This window comes from Haematobia irritans, chromosome 3 (assembly GCF_050003625.1).
Source record: "Haematobia irritans isolate KBUSLIRL chromosome 3, ASM5000362v1, whole genome shotgun sequence".
In the NCBI taxonomy this organism is placed as follows: domain Eukaryota; kingdom Metazoa; phylum Arthropoda; class Insecta; order Diptera; family Muscidae; genus Haematobia; species Haematobia irritans.
Genome location: NC_134399.1, coordinates 83787482 through 83807452, shown reverse-complemented (window position 1 = coordinate 83807452; position 19971 = coordinate 83787482). Strand labels below are relative to the sequence as shown.

Below are 19971 nucleotides of genomic sequence, written 5' to 3'. Positions count from 1 at the left end.
AATACTTTTAAGGGAGACAATTTTTTGTACTTTTACAATTACTCTAGAATCAAAATATAAATCGGATAACGCCCTGCGATGAAACACAATTTTAATAAAAAAGTATATACGGCCGTAAGTTCGGCCAGGCCGAAGCTTATGCACCCTCCACCATGGATTGCGTAGAAACTTCTTCTAAACACTGCCATCCACAATCGAATTACTTGAGTTGCGACAACGCTTGCCGATGGCAAGGTATCTTAAAACCTCCTAACACCGTCTTCTAAATTGTATGTAAGTCCATACGTGGTATATATTAACTTAAAAAAGGCCGATTAAATACGTATATAATTCAGTTTGACAAAATTTTCTATAGAAATAAAATTTTGACAAAATTTTCTATAGAAATAAAATTTTGACAAATTTTCTATAGAAAAAAAATTGACAAAATTTTCTATAGAAATAAAGTTTTGACAAAATTTTCTTTGGAAATGAAATTTTAACAAAATTTTCTATAGAAATAAAATTTTAACAAAATTTTTTATAGAAATAAAAATTTGACAAAATTTTCTATAGAAATAAAATTTTGGTAGATTATTTTTGGCTCGAGTGACAACCATGATTATGAACCGATATGGACCAATTTTTGTGTGATTGGGGATCGGCTATATAACTATAGATCGATATGGACCAGCGGCCATATACTAACACCACGTTCCAAATTTGAACCGGATCGTATGAATTTTGCTCCTCCAAGAGGCTCCGGAGTTCAAATTTGGAGTATTGTTTATATGTGGGCTATATATAGTAGAGGTGTGCACGTGAGTAATAGTTTACACAAGCTCACGCACACTCACGACTGCAATATCATACTCACGCACACTCACGCACGATATTTTTTGGTAGGACTCACGCTCACGCACACACACGAAACGATTGTTTGTACTCACGCACACTCACGCACGAAAACGTCGTGACTCACGGAAAATGCCGTGGCTCACGAAAAATACCGTGACTCACGAAAAATATCGGGACTCACGAATAATTTTATGATTAATTTACCTTACTGAAGTGTCTGAAAACATGAGCATTATTAAAATCGAGAGTGTTATTAAACTCTTAACATCCCAGGTGTCACTAAAATTGTAATTGAATTTAACTCTTAAGCGTTTAATGTTGGTGAGCAGGAATATTTTCGTGAGTGTAATTCGTTACTCACGCACACTCACAAAGATATTATCTTCGTGACTCTCACTCACGCACGACATTTTGGTTTGTTAATCACCCTCAGGCACACTCACGCTGTTGTTATGAGCGTCACTCATTTTTGCATGGTTGTTAGAGACCATTTACTAACACCACGTACCAAATTTGAACCAGATCGGATGAAATATGCTTCTCTTAGAAGCTCCGCAAGCCAAATCTGAGGGTCCGTTTATATGGGGGATATACGTAAAAGTGGACCGATATGGCCCATTTGCAATACCATCCGACCTACATCAATAGCAACTACTTGTGCCAAGTTTCAAGTCGATAGGTTGTTTCGTTCGGAAGTTAGCGTGATTTCAACAGACGGACGGACCGACGGACGGACATTCTTAGATCGACTCAGAATTTCACCACGACCCAGAATATATATACTTTATGGGGTCTTAGTGCAATATTTCGATGTGTTACAAACGGAATGACAAAGTTAATATACCCCCCATCCTATGGTGGAGGGTATAGTAATATGGTCTTCCTAGTAGATATATTCAAATACTTCGTCCCTCCGAATTATTATGATTCAAAGTAGCGCTGATGAGCAAATCGATCGGCCTACAAAACTCAGCTTACCGATCTATTATTTACACAGGAAAAAATACCATCGTTACACTGTTACTAAATTTGACTTATTTTTATTGCAAAAAAAAATATTTTATTTTAGTTAAATTGTATATAATTTTAGACATTTTCCACAATCTATTGAAATTTTCTGTGTCCCTAGATGTCTCAAATATTTTATGAACTAAACGTGGATATAAACATCAATGAGTGTGGAAACAAACCCCATGTAAACTGAAACATAAGAGTGAACTACTGCAATATTACTATAGTCATGAATTTGGGCCAGTATTTCCCTGAGAAATAAATGGCACATTCATTAAAAAAGTGGCACACTTTTCGTAAAAAATGGCACCAATTTCATTTACATAAAAATCATATGTTTGGAACTCAAAATTTTTAACACATTATTTTTAAGTGCAAGCATATAATGTTCGCAAACTAGCATAACATGCTTGCGACATATATCTTAATATGTTAGGACATATTATTTTTGGGACATAACATTTTTGTAAATATAATATGTTTGGATGCAAACATATATGTCTCTAGAAAGAGAGACCTAGTGTAAGCTGCATGTAAAACAGTGGAAGTAACCAATTGGCGCCTTAAAAATATATATATACAAAGAAAATTTCATAAAAATTTTGTTTCTACCAGTGTATGTTCAAACAAAATATGTTTGAACAATACAAACAATATCTTTTTTGGACCAATCCTGAAAATATATATGCTTGAAGCAAAATGTGTTTGGGGAATATGTTACAGAAGCAACTTTAAAGCGTCGCCAAAAAAGTAGTGAAAATATTTTTTTATCCGGAAGTGGTGTAAAATTGGTGTAGAAGCAATGCATTTAACATGGGCTTGTCGCTGGACGGATGTCTATCATTTCAACAGCCTGAATTTGCTTTACTTTATAAGATTATATCCGATTCAGTATATAGGATGTGAATTTGAATATTAAAGGGTGATACGGTCAAATTTTGGTCAAGAGAAAACGCGTGTAAATCGGTGAAATCGTTTATTTAAAAAATCAAATTAAATTTCTTTCGCCGCAGAAAGCCAGTTTGCCTTGAACTGCTGCTCGTCCTTAGCAGTTTTTTTGGTCTTCTTTAGGTTCCGCTTGACAATAGCCCAGTATTTCTCATTTGGGCAAAGCTCTGGCGTGTTGAGAGGGTTCTTGGCCTTGGGAACCACCTGCACGTTGTTGGCGGCGTACCACTCCATGGCCTTTTTACCGTAATGGCAAGATGCCAAATCCGGCCAAAACAGTACGGAACAACCGTGTTTCTTCAGAAAAGGCAGCAGACGTTTATTCAAACACTCTTCACGTAAATTTCTTGGTTGACAGTCCCGGAAGCTATGAAAATGCTGCTTTTCAAGCCACAGGTACAGATGGCTTGCCAAACCAGATATTTCTTTGCGAACTTTGACAGTTTTATGTGCTTGAAAATATCTGCTACCTTTCCCCTTCCTTTGCCGTATAAAACTCCTGTCCCGGAAGCTGCTTGTAGTCGGCTTTGACGTAGGTTTCGTCGTCCATTACCACGCAGTCAAACTTCGTCAGCATTGTCGTGTACAGCCTCCGGGATCGCGCTTTGGCCGTCGTATTTTGTTTATCATCGCGATTTGGAGTCACTACCTTCTTGTAAGTCGATAGTCCGGCTCGTTTTTTGGTTCGATGCACGGTTGCAGACGATACACCCAGCTTATTTGCGGCATCTCGGAGAGAGAGGTTAGGGTTTCGCTTGAAACTACCGGCAACTCTCTTTGTCGTCTCAGCGGCTTCCGGTTTTCGATTTCCCCCCGATCCAGACTTCCTGGCTGTCGACAAACGTTCCCAAACACTTTAATTACATTTGTAACGGTTGATTTGGCAACTTTTAGCGATTTTGCCAGCTTTGCGTGCGAGTAGCTCGGATTTTCGCGATGCGCGAGCAAAATTTTGATACGCTGCTCTTCTTGCTTGGACGGCATTTTGACAACTGAAGAGTGAATTCGAAAATCAAAATAGGAGCAACATTCTACACACACACACCTTCAAAATGAGGGGTGTTCAGGTTTTTTAAATGCAAAATTGAAAGAAATACGTCAAGTTTATATTGACCAAATTTTGACCGTATCACCCTTTATGTGATAATTTTTATATCTTTTTATAATTTTTAGTCCATTCTAACGCTTGTCTAAACGTTTCACCTCAAATTTCCAAAAATTCGCAATTTTTCTAGAATTGATTTAGCATTTTTCCGAGAAAATTTACATAATCAGCTTATATCCCTCATTTCATCGGCTAAACGAGAACTAATATCTACATTAAAATAAAATAAGAAACGAATGGAATAATAATAGGCAACCCCTCATTCGTTCTTTTACCAAAAAAAAAAACATCTAAAAATATTGTGATCCGATAAAAATTAAAAACTTAGAACAGACTGATAGACAGATTCGAAATTCTAAAGTATTATAAATTTAATTTGAAGTATTTGTCATATATGTGGGGGCAACGTCGTTGATTTATCGGATGTATGTGCGTTTATTTATTCTATTCAGTATCAATACAATCTATATGTTAATAAATAAATATCGTTATCAAATTGTTGACATGCAACATTGTTGATATTGTAGATATCGCAAAAACTCTTGCAAATATGATGAATACGTATTGAAATGTTAAGGGAGTATAAAGGGATCATATATTTATTTAACCTTTATGTTTGTTTAACATATGATATTATCTAGTTAAATATTGATTGACATATAATAAATAGAAGCAGAATGACAGGAAACACTTAAAAAGAAAGACAGTGAAATGACAGATGTTAGACACCCTTTATATGGAGGGTCCATTTTCGCAAGCCCCTTTGAATACTTGTCAACGCTAGAGTTTCACAAGTAACATACCTCAGTGCATCGTTCGTGTCTTTCGTTTCGATTGTTTTCTTTATGTTACGCTTTGATGATTTCTGTTTTAATATCTGAATGTCTGAAATACGTGTATATACTACAAGATCGCTTTAACTCTTTCACTACCGATGTCCACTTAGGAGGACATTGGAAAACGACAACAAACTCTATTCCCCACTTAGTTTCGATTTATTTCTCGATGTTATTTTAAGTTAGAGGCTTTAATCTAAATAAGCTATAAATATTTCCCATATTGGTGAGCACTAAAATGCATTTTCATAATCTTTTTTTAACAATAAACGAATAATACAAAATTTTGAGACTACTTTTATACAGTATGTCTGTAGAAAATGGACATTTATACAAGAACTATAGCCGATATTTTTCCGAATCCTTTTTTGTATTTTTTCTCAGACTTCGATAGATATAATAGGACAAACAGCGGCTATATTCTTAAGACCATTTGGTCACAGTTCCAGAATCAAGTTTTTAGAACAAACTTGATATAGCTCATGAACTAAATGAGATACATAGGTCATCAAAATTAAAATTTTTTGTCTATGTGATGTTAGCACAAGTAAAAACAGAAGACAATTAAAGTTTTTACCATTGGGTTCATTTCGGCAGTGAAAGGGTTCTTTTGGAAGTAGATTGTTTATTAAACAGAGGTTGATTTTGATCATGTCCGGGAAAGCCAAAATTGACATAAGATAGGACTTATTTAATATCGGAAAGTTTATGCAATAAATCCAAAAGCTATATATTCAACTAATTAACTATTTGTAAAAAAAAATAAATAAAAAATATCTAGTAAACAAAATGTCAGCTTCAAAATTCCCATTCTACTTCTGATATAGCTATCCATATATATCGACTGAAGAAGTTTTGTTTTTGGCAGTAATCATTTTAAGACGTTTGGACGGATTTGCTTGCTATAGGCTCTAGAGATGAAAACTAATACGAATGTATACAGCCGTTTTGCATCGCCGTACACACGGAATAATTCTGTTAATCACTATTTGTATTTCAATCAGACTAACTCTATCAGATCTTACAGTCTCAAGCTTTTAACATTCTTGACACATTTGTTGGTGTTCATAGTTATGTATGTGCAAGAATCATTATGTGGACATTCTCTGTCTGGAAACTATTTTCCGGAAATTAGACAATTTCAACTTCCACTTGTACAAGGCATGCGAAACACTTTTTTTACACACAATTCTTCAAAAAAAAAACGCGATTTGATCATTTTAGAGTTAAAAAGGCGAGAAGACAAACGTCACTGTCATCATCACCAGAAGACATTAAGTGCCACTATCTATGCCACTACCATTCATCACTCAGATAAGATCACCGTTCCCAAACATTTAAGTAATTCAACGGCAATTATTGTTTGTTTTTCGAGGTCTTCTTCGAGAACCAGAATTAGGTCATTAAAAGTAACAGGGAAGTATAGAAAACAAAATCATATAAAATATGCAGGCTTTTTTAAAGGTAACTGAAACCAGCACTTGTTTCTTTTGAAAATTTTCGAAATATTATTGCAGCCACCCATGCAACACTAAGATACGCCACATTAAATTGAATGTAATAATAATGCTAGTCATCTAATCTACCCGCTTGAACCCTTCTCCATGGTATTACAGAATCGAAATAGGAACAACATGTAGTCAATGAACTGGACCAAATGAAGAATAAGAAAATACATTATTTTCACATACTCTCTGAACTTACAATAATTAACACTTTCTTGTCATGGTGATAATTAGAATACTCGAATTCCAATTCTTCATGATGATGATAATGACAACGAAGTTTTTTCTCATCGTTTTAGTTATTTAGACTACATTTGAGGCAGAGACCGACAAACAGCCATCATCCAAATTACCATCGAATTAATGTGGCCAAAAGATATAAAAAAGTCAACCGAATAATTGTGGCATCACAGCTATTTCCCATAAATATTTTCTCGTATAGCTTTGTAATGATACGAGGGTAGTAATTTAAATTATAATAAATAATTATTGTATGATAAATTAAATTAAACAAAAGAACATAAAATAATATTAAAATAGATAAATTATATTAAGTTGAACAGAATTGAATTGGCCTGAAATTAATTGAATTGAGTTAAAAAAATAAAAAAAACAAATTTATGTAAAATTAGTTTAAAGTAAATCCAATAAAGTTAGAATTATTAAACTTTTATTGAAAATATAAAAAATATAAATAAAAAATTTTTTATGTGATTGGGGATCGATTTATCTGAGGGCTATATATAACTATAGACCGATATGGACCTAGTTAGGCATGGTTGTTAACGGCCATATACTAGCACAATGTACCAAATTTCAACTGACTCGAATGCAATTTGCTCCTCCAAGTGGCTTCAAACCCAAATCTCGGGATCGGTTTATATGGGGGCTATATATGATTATGGACTGATATGAACGACTTTTGGCATGCTTGTTAAATATCATATACTACCACCACGTACCAAATTTCAACCAGATCGGATGAATTGTGCTTCTCCAAAACGCACCGGAGGTCAAATCTGGGGATCGGTTTATATGGGGGCTATATATAATTATGGGCTGATATAAACCAATTCCTGCATGGTTGTTGGATACCATATATTAACATCACGTACCAAATTTCAACCGAATCGGATGAATTTTGCTCTTCCAAGGGGCTCCGGAGGTCCAATCTGGGGATCGGTTTATATGGGGGCTATATATAATTATGGACCGATTTCGACCACTTTTTGCATTGGTGTTTAAGGCCGTATAATAAAATCACGTACCAAATTTCAACAGAATGAGATGAATTTTGGTCTTCCAAGAGGCTGCGGAGGTCAAATCTGGTGATCGGTTTATACACTGAAAAAAAGCGTACTCGGTTCCAAAGATTTTGTCTTTACTTTAAAAAATTTGGTATTGATTCCGAGCCAAAGAAGCGGAGAATACAAGTAAGGATACTTTTAAAACACAATTCTCTTTTAAATTTAGGTTTTGTGTACCTGCTTCTAGGAAGCAAATTTTAATTTTTCGCTTTCTCAGCTTTTTTTCTTCATATGCTATCAAAGTCCTTTAAAAACGAGTTAACGGCAACTTTATTTTCCAAATTAGGACTCGACTTCCAGTAGAAATTATGCTATGTTTGAAGTAAAAAACATCTTTAAAATAAAGTTTTGAAAAACATGTCCTATATTTGAACGATTTTTTGCTTTGTAGTCAAGATGCAAAAAGACAACAAATTTAAAGACAATTTCATTAAATTTAAAGAATTTTTCTGAATTATTAAAGTCAAGTTGACCTTAGCCTATAAATTTTTTCTTTCATGTTAAGATACCCATTTTTAAGTCAAATCACTTAATTATAAGGACAATACGACTTCATTGAAAAGTTTATCGACTTTTGGACAAGGAAAATAACTTTATTTTAGAGAAATGCGTCTTCTATGCTAAGCAAAATTTGTATTCGTATTTTAAAGACATGAAATCTTTGACCTCACGACAATATTTTTTTCAGTGTATGGGGGCTGTATATATTTATGGACCGATGTGGACCAATTTTTGCATGGTTGTTAAAGATCATATGGTGGCACCATGGTGGAGGGTATAAAAAAAACAAATTTATGTAAAATTAGTTGAAAGTAAATCCAATAAAGTTAGAATTATTAAACTTTAATTAAAAAATATAAATAAAAAACAAATAAAAAACAAGTGTATACGGCCGTAAGTTCGGCCAGGCCGAAACTTATGTACCCTCCATCATGGATTGCGTAGAAACTTCTTCTAAACACTGCCATCCACAATCGAATTACTTAAGTTGCGGTAACGCTTGTCGATGGCAAGGTATCTTAAAACCTCCTAACACCATCTTCTAAATTGTATGTAAGTCCATACGTGGTATATATTAAATCAAAAAAGATCGATCCAATACGTACAAAGTAGACATAAAATTTTGACAAAATTTTCTACAGAAATAAAATTTTAATAAAATTGTCTATAGAAATAAAATTTTCACAAAATTTTCTATAGAAATAAAAATTTTCCCAAAATTTTCTATAGAAAGAAAATTTTCACAAAATTTCTACAAAAATAAAATTTTGACAAAAATTTCTATAGAAATAAACTTTTGACAAAATTTTCTATAGAAATAAAATCTTGGTAGATTATTTTTGGCTTGAGTAGCAACCATGATTATGAACCGAATAAAATTTGAAAAAAAATTTCTATAGAAATAAAATTTTGACAAAATTTTCTATAGAAATAAAATTTTGACAAAATTTTCTATAGAAACAAAATTTTGACAATGATGAAAATTTTATTATGAACCGAATAAAATTTTAACAAAATCTTCTCTAGAAATAAAATTTTGACAAAATTTTCTATAGAAATAAAATTTTGGTAGATTATTTTTGGCTCTAGTGGCAACCATGATTATGAACCGATATAAACCATTTTGTGTGTGATTGGACCTATTTTGGTATGTTTGTTAGCGACCATATACTAACACCACGTTCCTAATTTGAACCGGATCGAATGAATTTTGCTCCTCCAAGAGGCTCCGGACGTCAAATCTGGAGAACGTTTTATATGGGGGCTATATATAATTATAGACCGATATGGACCAATTCTGGCACGGTTGTTAAATATCATATACTAACACCATGTTCCAAATTACAACCGGATTGGATGAAATTTGCTTCTCTTGGAGACTTCGCAAGCCAAATCTGGGGATCGGTTTATATGGGGGCTATATATAATTATAGACCGATGTGGACCAATTTTTGCATGATTGTTAGAGACCATATACCAACACCAAGTACCAAATTTCAGCCGGATCGGATGAAATATGCTTCTCTTAGAGGCTCCACAAGCCAAATCTGGGGATCGGTTTATATGGGGGCCATATATAATTAAAGACCGATATGGACCAATTTTTGCATGGTTGTTAGAGACCATATACCAACACCATGTACCAAATTTCAGCCGGATCGGATTAAATTTACTTCTCTTTTAGGCTTCGCAAGCCAAATCTGGGGATCGGTTTATATGGGGGCTATATATAATTACGGACCGATGTGGACCAATTTTTGCATGGTTGTTAGAGACCATATACCAACACCAAATACCAAATTTCAGCCGGATCGGATGAAATATGCTTCTGTTAGAGGCTCCACAAGCCAAATATGGGGAGCGGTTTATATGGGGGCTATAAATAATTAAGGACCGATATGGACCAATTTTTGCATGGTTGTTAGAGACCATATACCAGCACCATGTACCAAATTTCAGCCGGTTCGGATGAAATTTACTTCTCTTTTAGGCTTCGCAAGCCAAATCTGGGGATCGGTTTATATGGGGGCTATATATAATTATGTACCGATGTGGACCAATTTTTGCATTGTTGTTAGAGACCATATACCAACATCATGTACCAAATTTCAGCCGGATCGGATGAAATTTACTTCTCTTTTAGGCTTCGCAAGCCAAATCTGGGGATCGGTTTATATGGGGGCTATATATAATTACGGACCGATATGGACCAATTTTTGCATTGTTGTTAGAGACCATATACCAACACCATGTACCAATTTTCAGCTGGATCGGATTAAATTTACTTCTTTTAGGCTTCGCAAGCCAAATCTGGGGATCGGTTTATAGGGGGGCTATATATAATTACGGACCGATGTGGACCAATTTTTGCATGGTTGTTAGAGAGCATATACCAACACTAAATACCAAATTTCAGCCGGATCGGATGAAATATGCTCCTGTTAGAGGCTCCACAAGCCAAATCTGGGGATCGGTTTATATGGGGGCTATATATAATTATGGACCGATATGGACCAATTTTTGCATGGTTGTTAGATACCATATACCAGCACCATGTACCAAATTTCAGCCGGATCGGATGAAATTTACTTCTCTTTTAGGCTTTGCAAGCCAAATCTGGGGATCGGTTTATATGGGGGCTATATATAATTACGGACCGATGTGGACCAATTTTTGCATGGTTGTTAGAGACCGTATACCAACACCATATACCAAATTTCAGCCGGATCGGATGAAATATGCTTCTATTAGAGGCTCCACAAGCCAAATCTGAGGGTCCCTTTATATGGGGGCTATACGTAAAAGTGGACCAATATGGCCCATTTTCAATACCATCCGACCTACATCGATAACAACTACTTGTGCCAAGTTTCAAGTCGATAGCTTGTTTCGTTCGGAAGTTAGCGTGATTTCAACAGACGGACGGACGGACGGACATGCTTAGATCGACTCAGAATTTCACCACGACCCAGAATATATATACTTTATGGGGTCTTAAAGCAATATTTCGATGTGTTACAAACGGAATGACAAAGTTAATATACCCCCATCCTATGATGGAGGGTATAATAACTAAATTAAATCAAACTAAATAAAATTAGATTCATATTAAATAAATTAATTTGGATCCTATTGACCTAACTTTATTGAAAGATTATTAATTACACTAGTATACACTGAAAATGTACATTTGATGAGAGGTGACTTTTCTTATGTATTTTGATCTGCTGAATTCGAAAATTAAGGGTAACAATTTTTTATTGGACAGTTTTTGAGATATCCCGTTATTTTTAGTTTTTCGGCCTTTTCCATTAAACAAATCATATCTCGAGCTAGAAATGTGCGATTATATCGTTTTTGGTATTTGAATACAAGGTATTGAGATGATAAGTTAAGTGGTTCAAAATATACCCAATAAACACAAACGTTTGAAAAATGCTAAATTTCAACAATTTTTCAAACATTTTTTCAAAGTATTAGGGTAATATTCAAGTTGAGAAATTGTTGAGAAAATCGCGTTCTCAACAAAAAACAGACATTACCCTCAACAGTGAAATTCAACACATTAGCAATAATATCTCAAGTGTTATCCTCAAATTGAAATGCATCGCTACTCAATAATTTGTCAAACAATTTTCGATGCGAGTCAAATTCAAAATTAACATCGTTGCAAATACTTTTCAACTTAAATTTGTATGAATGATATCCACACTTCAAATTGAAAGTCAAAATTCTATGAATTTTGTATAATTTATTCATTTTCTTCAAAATAAAATATATAATAATGCACTACACTACATAATACACTACAATACCAATTGATAAATAATAATCTTATTAAACATATCAACAAATAAGAACAAAATAAAAACAAACAACAAAACTTTAAATATCTTAAACACTTTTGCATTGATAATTCGTTTTCCTTCCTTTTGGTGTCATAAAACAGCATTAAAATTTATTAACATGCGGGTAATTTGAAATTAGGAACGTACTGACCGCGTGTTAGAATTGATTTCCAGCAGAAGGAATTCACAAAATATCCATTTTAAACTGATAATAGCATATGAATTAAACTGACGATATGCTGCACATTTTCATCCAGAAGTTTTTTGATTTCAACAATTTGTTGTTTTTAACAATTTAACTTGTAATGTTTCTGGAAACTTTTTATTGTCGATAAGTCACTCATTTTTCATTGGTCAGCTTCTTAATGTTTGCAAGAATGTAGCATCCAAAGATTTTAGTTTTCTGCAAAGAGATTTAAATTTAGTGACTTCTCTAAAGTGTTGATTTAATTTTTCATATTGACGTACCAATTATTATAAACTATTTGAAGCAGTTCTAGTTAATTGTCCACCATTTTTTCATCGGTCAGCTTTTTAATGTTTTCAAGAACGTAGAATCCATAATTTTAGTTTTCTGCAAAGAGATATACATTTAGTGACTTCCATAAAGTTTTATTTCATTTTTTATTTTCACTTACCTATTTTTATAAACTATTTGGTTATTTGTCTAAAATTTTCCATTTTTTATTTCTTGCAATTGACCACGAACTTCGTTGCACAAATAAGTATGGAAAACCACATGGTTTTTTCGTTGCATTTTAGGGTAGTGTTTTGTCAAAGTTTTCTCATATTATCTTCAACACCTTTTCAAAGATTTCGTCAACATTTTGGCAAATGGGAAGTAATTCGCAAACAATTTGAAGATGTATTGAAGATGAGCTATTTCAAGTCAAGTTGAATTTATGTTGAAAATTATATTTACCCTCAAACTGAAAAATTGTTGCATTTGAAAAACGCTCATCCTGTGTTTATTGGGTATAGTTAAAAAAAATGTCACTCTGGCATTTTCTTTTCAATGACTCAATCAATCAAATTCTTAATCTTAAGTTAAGTTCAGCAGTGAAATTTTTGCTACACTATCAGAAAAAAGCAACGAAACGAATTTCAATATCCACACTAAAAAAAGTATTTACGTGATATTAAAGATTACGCGGCCTAAATTTTAGGATGCACAATTTACAAAATATTAAGGACAAATTTCTTTACAACAACGAAATTTTAATTAAAATAAAGTTTATAATCTTTGCTTCAAAAATTTTTTCATTAAAATTAGGGCACACATTTTGAAATTTGCGTCCATCCGCAAATAAAGTTTATAATCTTTGCTTTAAAAATGTTTTAATTAAAATTAGGGCACGCATTTTGAAATTTGCGTCCCTCCGTTAAAGTCGCATGTCTTTTAACTAAGGCAAATTTTCCTTAAAATAAAGAAACACATTTTTGATTTAAATAAATCGTCCTTAAATTAACTGAAATATTGAATCTTTAGATAAACGTTTCAAATATAGGCTAAGACTTATTTTGAGGATCTGGCATTTTTGGTGTAGTTTTTTTAAACTAAGAAAACATTTTTTACTTTTTAGTATCCGTTATCATTTGGGGTTCTAAACTGGAATTTGTTTGTACGCGAGTACCTTTATTAATATAACGAGAAAAGAAAATGAAAATGCGATAAATGAGATCTGTATCCAAATTTTAATTTTATTGAACATAGATTTAAAGCGAGATATGTCGCTAAAAAATGTCTTTATTTCAAAGTAACAACATCTTTGGCTCGGAATCAATACCAAAATCCTTAAGGGAAGGTCAAAATCTTTGGATACCAGTAAACTTTTTTTTTTTTTTTGAGTGCAATTAACTTTATTTTAGTTTATGAAAATTAGTTGATTTTAGTCAAATGCGAGACAAATTTTCTCTTTTTAATTATTTGTTGATTTCGTTAATGGTACGAAATAAATATGTGAGAAAAGGTTTCGTACAAATTAAGTACACAATTTTACTTAAATCGAAATTCGCATAAAATATTTCATATTTGTCTAACATTAGAAAATTTTACTTAAATAATGTCTGTCTTGAGCTTCGTATAGCCCTAAAGGCATTTTAAAAATTTTGAAAACGAATAATATGCAATTTTTTATAACTCTCCTGCCACTTGACAAAAAGTTTTGTTTTTAATATTTTAGTTAAATTTTATCTAAAATAACTAAACCTATATTTTCATTCAAAGTGGGTTCATAAACTTTTCACACTCACCCGGTCACTGGTAATATTCTACCCTCGTATATTAATGTTCTAGTGTTAATTTGTTTCATTGCTTCCAAAACTTAAAAGCCATTCATTTATTCGATTTCAATTTTCCAAGCCATTCCATGCCATGCCACCACATACCATTCCGTGAAACCTCAACCATTTCAAAATATCCAAATAACATTTGTGTCTTTGTACCTTGTCTTCTCATCTCTTCCCGAATAGACATTCATACAATTGTGGACAAGTCTCAGACTCAGAGATTTCATCGTGGTTCCATAGATTCATACATATTGTAAGCTAGCTATGTTTCGTACGATGCCAACTGAATGACGGGTACCCTGCCACAGTCATTACAATTACCACTGCTACCACTGTATATTGTTGCTGTTACCATACCGAGTTTATGCTGTAAATACCGTTGCCTATGATTTGACCATTGTTGTTGATGATGATGATGATGCTCATGTGATGAGTGGTGTTGTTGTCTGAGAAGAGATGAAAACAACCGCCGCTAATAATTGTAATGATTGGTAATGGAATAACGGCATATTAAAAGAAATTAAGAGGAAACAAATACTAAAGTAAGTTGTTGTATTCTGTTTCTCTGTCTTGCTCGCTCATACGTATTGTTTGTTTGCGTCTGTGTCTTTGTACCTGCTTTTTGGTCATGTTTTTGTTGCTATTGAATTTGCTGTTTGATTTGCTAAAGTTGCATGAGTGTTTTCGTTTTATTTTTTCTAATATATTTTTGAGAAAACTTTGACGTTTTGTAATCGGAAGTGTTTGGCCAATTCTAAAAGTTCGGCCTTCAGATGAAAGATTGGAAATATGCAATCACAGATGCACCCAGAAAAAGCTGAAAGAAAATGTATGTTCATTTTAGAAAGTTTTAACTAAAATGTTCTACTAATTGCAACATATATACAACCATGTTAACAATACATATTTGTCAAGAAAATAATATTTTTTTCTGTTGTTTAAGAAAATTTCATATTTCCAAGGAAAAAATTGGAGTTCGTCTAATTGTTAAAATATTTTTAGAACTATAATAATTTAAAGACTAAGAAAAATGTACTCATTTGAGAAACATATGAATGCAATTTAAATAAACTTCATCCTTTTTAGGAAAATATGAACTATTTGTAGTAAAATTCCCAGCAAAAAAAAACTTCCAAAAAGTACACCCAGAAAAAAGTGACCCCTTCTTTAAGTTAAAATGAACTCATTGTGAAGAAAGTTGAACTTCGTATAGAGCCAAAGACATTTTTATTTGTTTGAACGATGTGATTTTCGTAGAAATTAGGTAGAATGCATTCCATTTTCCTACTACAGAATGAACAAATTTAACTGAATTGAATTCATACATGGAATTCATTTGGACAAATCTTACATATTTGTGGTAAACCTTTTACTTCAAATTTAGAACTGCTTACCTTCGTTTGTAAATACAATTTTATGTATTTATATAAGCAACTTTTTCTTCAATAAAAGCCATGTTTTATTAATATATTAAATATATTTATTTAGAATCAACAGCATCGGCTGGCCTTGAAATATTAAAACACATTTTTTTCTTCTTCTAGTACCTTTCACTTTGAATAAGTTGCTGCCTAGCAATTTTGTCCACCTCTTACAATTTCAATACCTACAAATATAAACGAAAAAATCCTAAACTAATTTTTTCACAAAAGGTTAGCGTCACTGAATATTACCTGTTAATAGAAGATTCCAAGATGAAGTCGAATGAAGGGTTTGTTATTCTGCTGGTGTTTTCTTTTTTTATAAACTAACTATAATTAAAAAAAAAACTAACATTTTTCTCACTAATTTAAAATAACAAATATTTTATTTGTTTTTTATTATATTATTTTACTATATTATTTTTTAAAAATCTCTCCGTATACCATACAGCGTTGCCAGAATTGTTTCACCAAAAACCGCTAGATTTGCCCAAAAAAATAGCTAAAAAAAAGCTAAAAAATGCTAAAAAATAGCTAGAAAAAAAGCTAAATTTTTTTTGATTGAAATTTAACAAACTTAAAGGCTTTATTTCACTTACTATGCATATTATTTTCATTTTAATTCCACTTCTGTGAGACTGTAACAATATCTAAGGCATATTAGCTCTGTTGGCGTATTCGATACATTTTGATTACTATCACAAATTTTTTACTGGAAGTCCTTCGTTTTGTGGGAGCTACCTTCCCAACACCTCTATTTTATTTACTTGTTATTTTAAAATATTAAATGATCTAAGCATGCGTTGGATTTGGTAAAAAAATGATTTGTCATTTTTTTAAATAAAATTTTAGTTTGGATTTGAAATTGTGAAAAATTCGAAATACATTACTTTTATTTAAATTGTAGAAAATACCTATAGTTTACATTTCCCAGTAAAAACATTTTCCTTTTCTTCATGAGCTATCAAAGTGCTTTAAAAACGTGCTAACGCCAACTTAAATTTCCAAATTCAGACTCGACTTCAAGTAGAAATTATTGTATATATACGTTTTTAAAATAAAGTGTTGAAAAACATCTTCTATTTTTGAACGCTATTTTGGTTTGTGGTTAAGATGCAAAAACTCCTCACATTTAAAGACTATTTCATTAATTCTTCCTTCTTTCATGAAAACATACCCATTTTTAAGTTGAATCACTTAATTATAAGGACAAAACGACTTTATCGTCTTTTGGACAAGGAAAACAGTTTATATAAAAGAAATTCACAAATGCTATTCCAAAATTCGCGTTCGTATTTTAAGGAGACGACAATATTTTTTCAGTGCACAAAGCTATTCACATCTACTATTTTAATTTAGTAATATCGTAATAACTTTAGAATATTATAATAACATAAAAAGGATAAACGAGTCAAATGATAATATTCCCAATAATTTACTGACAGTTTATCTAACAAACTTGTATGGCAATAGTAGATTTAAAGTTTACGATAACTTTTATGTATATAATGAAAAAACTTTACAACAAGGTGTATTTGCTACAAAAATGCCCGCATAATGGCTGGACTCATTATTAATGTTTCAACTGAGCTTTGAAATATGTGGAAACCCTTATACTTGCAGCAAGGCTTAGATAAAAACGCCGATTTATCCATATTTCAATAGAAACATGTCGAAAATAAAAAAAAGCCAAAAATAGCTAAAAGGGTCATGAAAAAAAGCCAGAAAAAAAGCTAAAAGCTAAATGCATTTTTTTCCCGCTAAACGTCTTCAAAAAAAGCCAAATCTAGCGGGGAAAAAGCTAAATTGGCAACGCTGATACCATAACAACGCGATTCCAACTAAAAATACAACCCACGCGCAAACACGTCGATTACAACGATGACAGGTATCGATTACAGGTAACATAGATAAAAGAAATGTAGGAAATTTTCCTATATTCTAACAAGTGTGTTTCCTTGAGTTTTGAAAGGATTGAATACTTCTTAGTAAGAATGAACTAAAATATTTTTCTATGTCAAGTGTTATTCGTATGTATGATAAGCTTTCGATATTAAAGGAAGTCAGAATTATCATTTTAGAAGAAAATTTACTAAATTTGAGGAAACTTGGTTTTAGTTCGTTTTTTGTTTATTTTTACGAATGCTTTGTTATCAGTGAATAAAATTTTCTTGTTCAGTAGTAAATTCTTATACCCAGCGAAGAAAACAGTATTAGTAAAAAGCCATGCCTTATTCTAGTTAATGAACTATTCCTAACTGTTTTCAGTTTAGGATTTTTTTACTGAAACAAGTAAATTTTATTATTTCACACAAAAATTTAACTGAATGGAAATAAAATGGCTAAACTAAATTGATGAACATTTTTTCCTTTAGTTTCGAAGACACTTTTTTCTGGGTGTAGTTTGGATCCCCAACTTGTGACCCGGAATTAGTGCATACTTGGACCATCTTTAATGAATTTTATATGTCATCAGAGAATGAAGGCGATCCATTTTTATCGGCAACGATTGATACTAAAATTTTGCCTCCGGCGGCTTGACGGCTAAGCCGATATAAATTTGTATATTCGGCGGCGGACATTTATCCATTATAAATTCAAATTGAGGTTATCGGAATGGTTATGAGCAGAGAATATAAGCCGACCCATTTTTGTCGGCGGCAACTGACACTAAATTTTTGCCTCCGTCGGCGGCGGCTTAGCGGCTAAGCCTATATAAAATTGCCTATTCGGCGAACAATTATCCATTATAAAATCAATTTGAAGTTTTCCGTATTGAAATGAGATTAGTTGTACAACCAATCGTGCAATCAAATTTACATTTCATACAAATTGTCTGAACTAAATTTTGTATACCCTGCGCTGTGGAACAGGGTATTATAAGTTAGTACATATGTTTGCAACACCCAGAAGGAGACGAGATAAACACATGGTGTCTTTGGCAATAATGCTCAGGGTGGGTCACTGAGTCGATCTAGCCATGTCCGTCTGTCTGTGAACACATTTTTGTGATCAAAGTCTAGGTCGCAGTTTAAGTCTAATCGCCTTCAAATTTGGCACAAGTTCCTGTTTTGGGTCAGAATAGAATCCTATTGTTTTTGGAAGAAATCGATTCAGATTTAGATATAGCTCCCATATATATCTTTCGCCCGATATGCACTTAAATGGACCCAGAAGGCAGAGTTTTACCCTGATTTGCTTGAAATTTTGCACAAACATAACATTTGGTCCTATAGTCAAGTGTGCAAAATTTGATTGAAATCGGTTCAGATTTAGATATAGCTCCCATATATATCTTTCGCCCGATATGGACTTATATGGCCCCATAAGCCAGAGTTTTAACCTAATTTTCTTGAAATTTTGCACCAGGAGAACAAGAAGTACTATAGTCAGGTGTGCCAAATTTGATTGAAATCGGTTCAGATTGAGATACAGCTTTCGCCCGATATTAACTTACATGGCCCCAGAAGCCAGAGTTTTAGCCAAATTTGGTTGAAATTTTGCACTAGGAGTACAATTAGTAGTGTAGTAAAGTGTGCTAAATTTTATTGAAATCGGTTCAGATTTAGATATAGCTCCCATATATATCTTTCGCCCGATTTTCCGTCATATGACCACAGAGTTCAAAGTTGTAGTCCGATTTACGTGAAATTTTGCACAGAATAAAAATACTAAGTATGCATGTCAAATTTGGCTGAAATCGGTTCAGATTTCTATATAGCTTCCATAAAAGGGGAGCCACCGTGGTGCAATGGTTAGCATGTCCGCCTTGCATACACAAGGTCGTGGGTTCGATTCCTGCTTCGACCGAAAATCAAAAAGTTTTTCAGCGGTGGATTATCCCACCTCGGTAATGCTGGTGACATTTCTGAGGGTTTTAAAGCTTCTCTAAGTGGTTTCACTGTTATGTGGAACGCCGTTCGGACTCGGCTATAAAAAGGAGGTCCCTTGTCATTGAGCTTAACATGGAATCGGGCAGCACTCAGTGATAAGAGAGAAGTTCACCAATGTGGTATCACAATGGACTGAATAGTCTAAGTGAGCCTGATACATCGGGCTGCCACCTAACCTAAGGGTGGTTAAAATTTCAAGGGCCGATGTTGATTTTGAATAAAACACAAACTATTTAGGAAATTATTGTAATTTTATTATTATATATTGGTATTACTCAATTATGTATGGAACAAAATATCGGCCAAATGGGCGCCGCGACCTCGGTGGCACACCTTCATCCGATGGTCCAAATTTTCGATGACGCGGAGGCATAATGGAGGTTCTATGCCGTTAATGTGGCGAATTATCTCATCCTTTAGCTCTTGAATTGTTGCTGGCTTATCGACGTACACCTTTTCTTTCAAATAAC

General features: G+C 33.1%; 1 protein-coding gene and 1 long non-coding RNA gene across 6 annotated transcripts in view; one reads left to right on the top strand and one right to left on the bottom strand.

Annotated features, from left to right (window-relative positions):
• The window catches only part of LOC142230048 (uncharacterized), a 325965-nt gene that overhangs the window by 274583 nt on the left and 31411 nt on the right, over positions 1–19971 (top strand). Inside the window, exon 3 of one of the 5 annotated variants that reach the window (XM_075300657.1) lies at positions 14371–14729. The exons of the other annotated variants lie outside the window; for them this stretch is intronic. The gene's annotated coding sequence lies outside the window, so the exon portion shown is untranslated. The remainder of the gene's footprint in view (positions 1–14370; positions 14730–19971) is intronic. 5 annotated transcript variants of the gene reach the window in all.
• Positions 11782–12855, bottom strand: LOC142230656 (uncharacterized). The gene is made up of 3 exons (XR_012720764.1): positions 12537–12855; positions 12367–12472; positions 11782–12301 (listed from the first exon to the last, which is right to left on the bottom strand). It is a non-coding gene; the product is annotated as an uncharacterized LOC142230656 (long non-coding RNA).